We start from the raw sequence: 8,167 nt of genomic DNA, 5'->3' as shown, positions 1-8,167 counted from the left end.
CAGTTTCGGAAAAGCAAGCTAAACATAGTAGTTCCAACCTACTAACTTGTTGATTTGAAATTGGAAAGCAGCTATTGAACTTATTATATGCGCACATGCATGCTGTGCATGGTGATATTTTTTGCTTCTTTGTGTTTGTTCAAGTTAGGTCTCTAACTAATGACAACTATGCCCTTACAGGGCTGGCATAGGTTGCTTGCTGTTTTGTTAATAGATGTTGAATGTCAATTCCTCTGTTCGTTCTGGACGCCAGCCGTCCGAAGCAGTGCTTAGCCTGAAATATTTATTTATTTAAATGCCTAAACATACGTATGGGCCTGAGATTGTTAAACGTTACCGCAAAGTATATGCAAACAATGCAAGACCATTAATAATAATAATATCCTATATATATAAAAGCAATCATATAAAAGGAACCACAATTATTATATATGGAAATTTACACGGACGTGAAGTACAAACAAATTCTACAGAAAATGTATGACACAGTTGCAACAGTCAAGTGGTCGAGTAGACCATTAAACAAAAACTCTCGATATCTTAGACTGGCTGGATCGAGTGCATTAAATTTGGTCCTGAGTGCTATGGTCCATTTGTTGCCGAAGCATTGACTAGGCACCTGTAGCTTCTGCGAACCATGGCTTAAGGATAGGTTGATATCTCAAAATTGCCAAATCCCCGTACAACCTACATGGACAGCTGTATGAAAAGGAATAGAAGGCATTTGTGAAATTTATTTTAGAGATCAACTCAGATAACGGTTGTACGGGCCATCAGTTGTGCGTTTGATCATGCGGCGATGTCTAAGTCGACGGATGTCTTTGCTGCACGCTGCTGCTGCCGATGGTGACAGCAACAGCGATTCCTTTGCTGCAACAGCAAATAGAAGAAGCACATTATCTTCTTTGCCTGTCGTGTTCATCTGTTGCCTGATCGCTATCGAACAGGCACAGCGATGTGTAAATTCGCGAACGCTGGAGGCGAGGGGAAATTGGAAAGGGAGAGCTGTTGGGTCTGGGCAACCGTTGATGAGAACTCGAGCCCCCTGGAGTACCGTTGAGTAAAAACGAAATACCGCGCGAGAGCAAGGAAGACAGAATCAACTACCAAACAACAACGACAACCAGTGATGACGACGACAACAACTATTACTACTTCGTACCAGCTAGGAGGAAAAGGACAAAGAAAAGGAAGAGGAGGAGGATGAGAACAGACAGAGCAGGTACGACAATGACGGCGGCAAGAGGACGCACGGCAGCAGGGTTTTCTAGTTGCGAGAGGAGAGCGAGAGGAGGTGATACGAAAGCGATGAGGAGGAAGAGCCATCGGTGCTTCACATGCGACTGTCGTCGTCGTCGTCACTGTCGTCGTCGTCGTCAAGGTGCCTGCCTGCCTGCCTGCCTGCCCACTAACGCAACGCTCTACGGTGCTTGCTCCGAAGACGTTGCCTTTGCTGTTAATGATGGTGTCTCGACAAACGGCAACACGGCGCGGTAAATAGGAGAGGGCTCAGAGCACCTCTCTGCCGTATAAAAGACGTCGTAGCTGACTGAGATCGCTTACTGCAAGTGACTATACTACGGTCAGCCGTGGCCGAGTGCGTGCCGTTAAGCCAGTTAACTAGGTGGGCACGTAACAGCTGCACGAAAGAAGACAGCGATAGACAAGAGAGCTGACTTGAGAAGAGGAGAAAACGATCAAGCACACGCGCCAGTTAAACCGTTTGCCATATTCTTTTAGAAGCTATTGCAAAATTGAACTGTAGTATATACTGTTTATTAAGTTCGTTTGTGCTAGCAATCTTCGTTTCTGACCTAAGTGTGGTCAGATCATCTCGGTTGAAAGACTTACTACTTCGCGAGAACGTGATAATTGGAAAGTGCAGGCCGCGCCTGAAGGTGAGCAGTGGAATTATTTTGGAATCTTCTGTGGCGTGAGATGCATCCATCAGTGACCCAGACGGATATTCACTCGTTAGATCCTGATCTGTTGTCCGCATTTTGTCATGACAGACTCGAAACTTTATTGCTGTTGTTGTTGTTGTTGTTGTGACTCATCATCGATAGCTTACGCGCTTCGGTTCAGTTGCGCGCAATGATCCGGAAAAAACTGATTATTTTTATTATTAAGTATTTCTTTTTTAGCTCATTTATGACTTACGCAGACCTGAGATAACCTTATTGAAGTATTAATATTCGGTAGCTAGAAGACCAGTTCATTGGCTTCCATTTGCCAAGTACACATCATGTAATGTCAGCATAAATCAGAGCAATCTTTCTTATAGCAGACAAAGAATGTGCTGTCTGCTGGAGGGGTTCTCATCAACCAAGAAGGGGTCGTTTCACGTGCTAGTATTTTAACCACACGATCACTGACAGCGAATAGTTTATATGATTATTATCATGAACGGACGGTGCATCCATGTGTCCAGAAGTACAGTCATCGTTTAATATAGTACCCCCCAGTCTAGACTAACCGCTGTTGTTGAGCGACAGATGACAATAAACCAAGAGTTATCAAATAGTTACTAAAATTTTCGAACAAGCAACGCTTTATCATTCATCATGTTTAAGCAGTCATCTTTTCCATATAACCGGGCATATCTGAAAGCGTTGTTATCTGCCTCGATCTCACCATCAATCCATCTTCCGCCAGCCTTTCTAGCCGGTCAATTCAACGCATCTCCGAAGATTCGAAATTCGAAGAAGTACGTTATGACGCCGATCGACCCCCAATATCATCCTTGCCGCTTGAACATATTTTTCTGTTTTCGATATTTCGCTTTGTTTTGCTGCCTGTTCACTTGCTCATAATGAACAAAAGAACCGAGACAAAATCATCCCAATTTCTCCGGGTCGAGTCGGATTTTACGTTAAGCTCCATCGATGGAGTTCTAGCCATTTAGAAGCATAACATTTCTATCCCGATCTAGTCGAATTTTTGGAGAGCCCTTTGTCAGCAGTTTACGACGAGATTGCCAATCCAAGGGTGTTTCAACAACAACGTTTAGCGAGACCAGTACCTTACTAACATAGCCTCGCTGACAGTTACCTCCACGCGTGTAGTTTATTGACGTTAACTATGGGATGTTAGATCTGTTAGGAACAGATTTAGTGCTAGATCAGTTGGCATCAGCCTTAACGATGCATATACATATATTTCGTTGTTATAATATGGCTGCCTATTGTTCCACATGGGCAGGCGGATGTTAATTTTACTCACAAACACTAGCCTACCTTGTAATTCGCGTTTATGCCGATAGCTCCTATCAACGTAATACTAAGGATCAGCGTTTCTATGGCGTTGGTGTGATAAGAGGGGTATACTGTCTCCCTTTCATTCGTCATTCGTTCATGTTTCCTTATATATACATGTATCTGTGTATGGTTACTATGCGTTTGTCATATAATGAGAGTTTACAAAATTTTAAGATAAGGTTCTATCCGAACGATTTACTAATGCTCACCAAAGCCACACGATAGTGGCTTAGGTGACTGTGTTAGGTGGGCGAATTGTCCGGACGGAAACTCAAAATTATTCTATTAATCGGTTTTCCCTTCGGAGGACCTTTTCTCTAGAAAACTTCGAAGTAGACACCCATTCGACCAAGCAATATTGCCGATGCGCAGACTTGCTTCAGATCAATACGAACTTTACAGTGTCCGCTTATTTACCTATAGAAAAACAGCCTGTTGACACGTGCAGCAGTAACACAGTAATTATACAGAGTATACGGGTAATCGCTTAATATCTCGACAATATTGAAATTGAATCCCAAGAGAATTAAGGTAGTGATTTACCTTGCAGCTCCCTAACAACCAGAGAAACAATTTTTCAGGTATAGACAGGTACTCGCTTTGGTTTAATCAAAATGATATTGTATATGTCAATGTGACAACCAGCTAGCGAGTTCAGCCCAGCTCTCAGTAGCTTTCATTAGCAGACAACTGCTATCCAACGCATCAATCGATCAATAAGTAATACCGTCGAAAGGAGACACATTTCATAACATATTTTTTTGTGCTTTGCCAGAATACTTGCTTATTTTATCTACAAGCCGGGCTAAAAGAGTTATCACGGTTCGAAAATTGTCTAAACTTTTTTTTTTTTGTTGTTACATATAATATTCGTCGAAGAATCTCCATTATCCCAGGGTGCCTGCTCGCCATTCGATCCTTTCGTTTCTGCCGTATTGATCGGGTGATACTACTCTGCTCTTTTGGACTTCTGTTGTCTATTTGCCGCTTTACCAGCGAGCTCCCATCCACGTTCTATCCGTTACCGTTCGTTTGTATTACCGTTACTTCGTAATAGTCCGGGCATTAACGGAGAAACAACGATTGAGTGTTCCTTCGATTATGTCTCTCGAGCGGTCGATAGCATATATGTTATATGGTATCGCCAAACGGCAATTTGTCAATGATGAAGAGTAGCAAATCGCACTTTTTCCATATACATGACTAGAGAATATTATATAACCTTGTTACCACCTATGAAATTATATACATATATATATAACTAGCGATAAACTGCTGTAGTTTGTTTCGTTAAAAAACGTTCAGACATAAAATTTCTAAGTTTCCATGTCGTGTTAGAAAAAGCCTTCTTTCATTACGCTCGAGTTGTTTACCAGCAGTCCACACATTATAGGAAGTATATGGGAGTCTGCAGCATCTGACGATAGAAAAGTGCGCTTTACCATAAAGCTTTGGCTACGTATCATTTTTGATATCCTTAAAGCAATTAGCGTATGAAAACTCGAAGAGCTTCCGCTTCCGGTCCGATCCGATCATTCTTACACACAAGGATATTTCTATTCAATAATAACAAGCTGGAAAAACGTTTATATCTAGGTCACTTCACTGGGATTGATAACCAGAGCTGAATTTCCACATTCATTCCCAAACGCCATCTATATTTACCTAATGAATATCCGGCTTCTGATAAATTTCCATGGCATATTATATTATCCAACAGAAACTATTTTACCATTAGGTCGCTAGATAAATCAGCACATTTAATAAGGCAACCCTATCAGTACCAGTGATAATAATTATGGTAATTCATTAATATTAATGTTTAAATAATTTAGTTTTGAGTTAACCGTTCGTTGAACAGTTAGTAAAAACGGGTAATAAATTGAATAGTAGTTCTGTTATTGAGGACTGAATGAACGCGCACCAGCAGGAACCAACACGGTTCAAAGGTGGTACGAAGCTTGAGTGGTATCTTTACCTTGAACTTCGTTTGCCTTCATTCGGAAGTGATCACTACTAACAGCTTCAGTCTACAGAACGATGAAATCACTTTCCCTCGATGCATTTACAAGCCAGCTATTTTTCATAACACATGTCTTGCACATATGTGATGCTAGTAATATATATATATATATATATAAATATACACATATTTAATACGCGTTGCGCAGTAAGTGTGGCCTATACTTTGTGTGGTTTACGTTTATTCAGTACATCTTTATATGCTCATTGATCTGGCGCGGACGTGGATCGGCTGTTTTGAAGGCTTAAGACGGTAATAGAGCTAATTAAAGTTTCGCACGAAACTAATTCTCGCTTCGTAGGCCTTGCAGAAAACTATGAATCAAAGATCTTTAAGCACAGAATGTTGAGGTGTACAAACGTTTGCATTAAGCCGTTTGGCCAGTAAGTGTACGGTTGCTGGATACACTTCGGCTATGTATAGAATTCAGACGTCTCCAGTATTAGTTCTGAATCGGTTGGATCAGCAAGATTAGAGAATCTCTTCTTATACCGATAATAGATCTCATAAGATCTTTTTGAAGCTCTTCTATAGGCCAAAATCACCTCTCGTTCTCTTCTAGGCTGGCTCGTATACGCGAGGATTCGTAAGTTTCTCTCTGCCATTTACATATGCGTAAGAACTTTTGCAAGCCATCCGTCACCAGTTAAGAAATACGTCGATACTGATCCCAGTAGCTGTTGTCTGTGAAACATGTACATGCTCTAGGAACCTTTGAACAATTTTATGCCTGCTCTCCTGTTATCAGATCAGATGAACTAAGAGAAACCGTACTCAGATAACAACTTCTCCTGGAATAGTGAAAATTGTAGCGACGTAAACGCATCCACTGAGGTCGATTGAATCAATAAAACTCTGTGACAAAGATGTGTCGCAAGTTACTTCTATACGCACCAATATATCTAGTCTCGATGAACAAGCTGAGCGTCTGATTAATACTAATTGAAAATTTGCTCTTCTCTCTTGATTGTGTTCACAAATCTATCTTCTATATGCCTATGCCGGCCCGCAGCATTAGCCATTCGTTGACGCTTGGCGACTACAAGTATCTACAACGAACGGGTTTCCGGAAGGTTCCTAGACACCTCTTCTGATCGATTCGTAGTCGCAAAGCAGATTATTTTCAGAGTTTTTCATATAACCCCATTCCCCATAAGGGAACTATTCCTTATTGGGCTGAGTAGAGATATCTGATTGTTCAGTTAGCGTTTGGTAGACAAAACACCTTTTTTTTTTTATTGTTCTGAATTGATGTCCTGAACGATTTTCGCAAACCAAGTAGATTCGATAAGATAGGAAATTGGTCAGCTTCCGTTTTTTTTTTTCAGTTGCACGTTTCCGCAGTAAACGACTTTCACTGCCTGTGACTCGTATAAGAACAAGGTGTCCCCGAACACCTAATAGCTGCTTCTGGTTTTGGCTATAATCTTACGATTGGTTTGGAGACGGGCTGGAGCAATATTCCCACGTGTATTGATTACTATTATCTGTTCCTTCTGCTATCGCAGCACTGAAATTTGCTCGCGCCTAACTGGCACAGTGGGCGAATTTGCATGAATCTAAGCATGAGTAGTTATTTGGCATTCGTATCGTACGTTTTGTGCTTCGCAACATCACTATACTATATATTCAGTGAGATACTAGATGGTAACCGCAGGGAGGAAACGAGCTCATATACACTGCACTTGTCGAAATAAAGTGTAGAATTATTGTAGTAGATTTCGCCATATCGTCCCCTATAGCTCCCACAGATGTTGTGTCAAGCAGCAAACAGCCAACAAAGACAGAGCGACCGTAAATAGGATATCGGCGCACCAGCCAGGTCAGTCAGACACTTCCGATTTCGGCAATAGCTACTCTTCGGTGTAAGAACTGCCTTATAGGTTAGCAAAATAATTAAATAGTAAACTAGGATTTACATTTAGAATTTTCCTACAGTATCGCTTACGTCTCCATCTAGCCACAGCGGAAAAGTTTATCCAATGCATATAGTAGGACAAACCGGCGGTGTTTCAAGCTTTTGCTGTAAAACCCCTGTGCTAAATACCGCATCACTGATGCGCTAACGATAAAAATCCAAAGGAAGTTTTCGGCTGTCGCTAGCAACGGCCACACGGTGAAAAGGCGGTACACGGTAGGCAATATGCAATAGCATGTATCTACTACAACTAAATGAAGACACCATAGTAGCCCCTGGACGTTTCTCGCGTTGAATTGTTCAGCGACATACACGTGCCCAGCGTTATACGTGGCCCACATGTCACCGACTGTGACGCAAAGCCAGCAGATTGGAGTTTTCCATGGGACGATAATTGCTTTTCAAGTATTTTAAAGTTTGCTAACTCCAACTTATGTCACCGATCGCACTGAGAGCACTTACCGCTTGCTTTGTGAGCTTTGCCGATCATTTTCCACACAGTGGATATCACAACCAACTACTCATAACACATCATTGCGGAAAGTAACTTCAATATTTTTTCCAAAATTAACTAGCTAAACTATGGCAATATTGCTAGAACGAAACAATCGCAAACAAAACAAATCGTGAAAATTGAACTTTTTTTTGCTTTTGTTGCTTGCACAAGTAGTTTCACGAAGCATCATCGAGTTCGAAACGAGTCTCGATTATTTACTTGCATAGAATTTTTTACTTATTTCTGTATACCATTGTCTGTTTGTATAAGACCGTCCAAACAGATTTTTGATGAGCCGAATCAAAAATGTCCTATACCTTAGAATTCACACATATACTTTACGCTGTCAGGGCTCTTTGTTTCTAGTCGAACACTGTTTGATGCCTATGATGTTGAAACTGAACCCGAGTGTAAAGTTCTACAGAAGTACCTGTTGCCATCAGAAGTACACAAAAATATTTACCAGATCCTGT

At 41.2% G+C, this 8,167-nt stretch overlaps 1 protein-coding gene across 3 annotated transcripts in view; it reads left to right on the top strand.

Moving 5' to 3' along the window:
• Positions 1-1,395: 1,395 nt before the first annotated feature.
• LOC111252709 (uncharacterized) overlaps positions 1,396-8,167 on the top strand; it is a 50,142-nt gene continuing 43,370 nt past the window's right edge. For 2 of the 3 annotated variants that reach the window (XM_086992432.1, XM_086992429.1), the window contains exon 1: positions 1,399-1,898. The gene's annotated coding sequence lies outside the window, so the exon portion shown is untranslated. Of the gene's footprint in view, positions 1,899-8,167 lie in introns of all 3 variants that reach the window. The other variant, XM_086992431.1, reaches the window with a different exon arrangement.

This window comes from Varroa destructor, unplaced genomic scaffold (assembly GCF_002443255.2).
Source record: "Varroa destructor unplaced genomic scaffold, Vdes_3.0 BEIS01000006.1, whole genome shotgun sequence".
Classification (NCBI taxonomy): domain Eukaryota; kingdom Metazoa; phylum Arthropoda; class Arachnida; order Mesostigmata; family Varroidae; genus Varroa; species Varroa destructor.
Note: the sequence above shows the minus strand (reverse complement) of the source record. Positions and strands in the feature narration are given on the sequence as shown.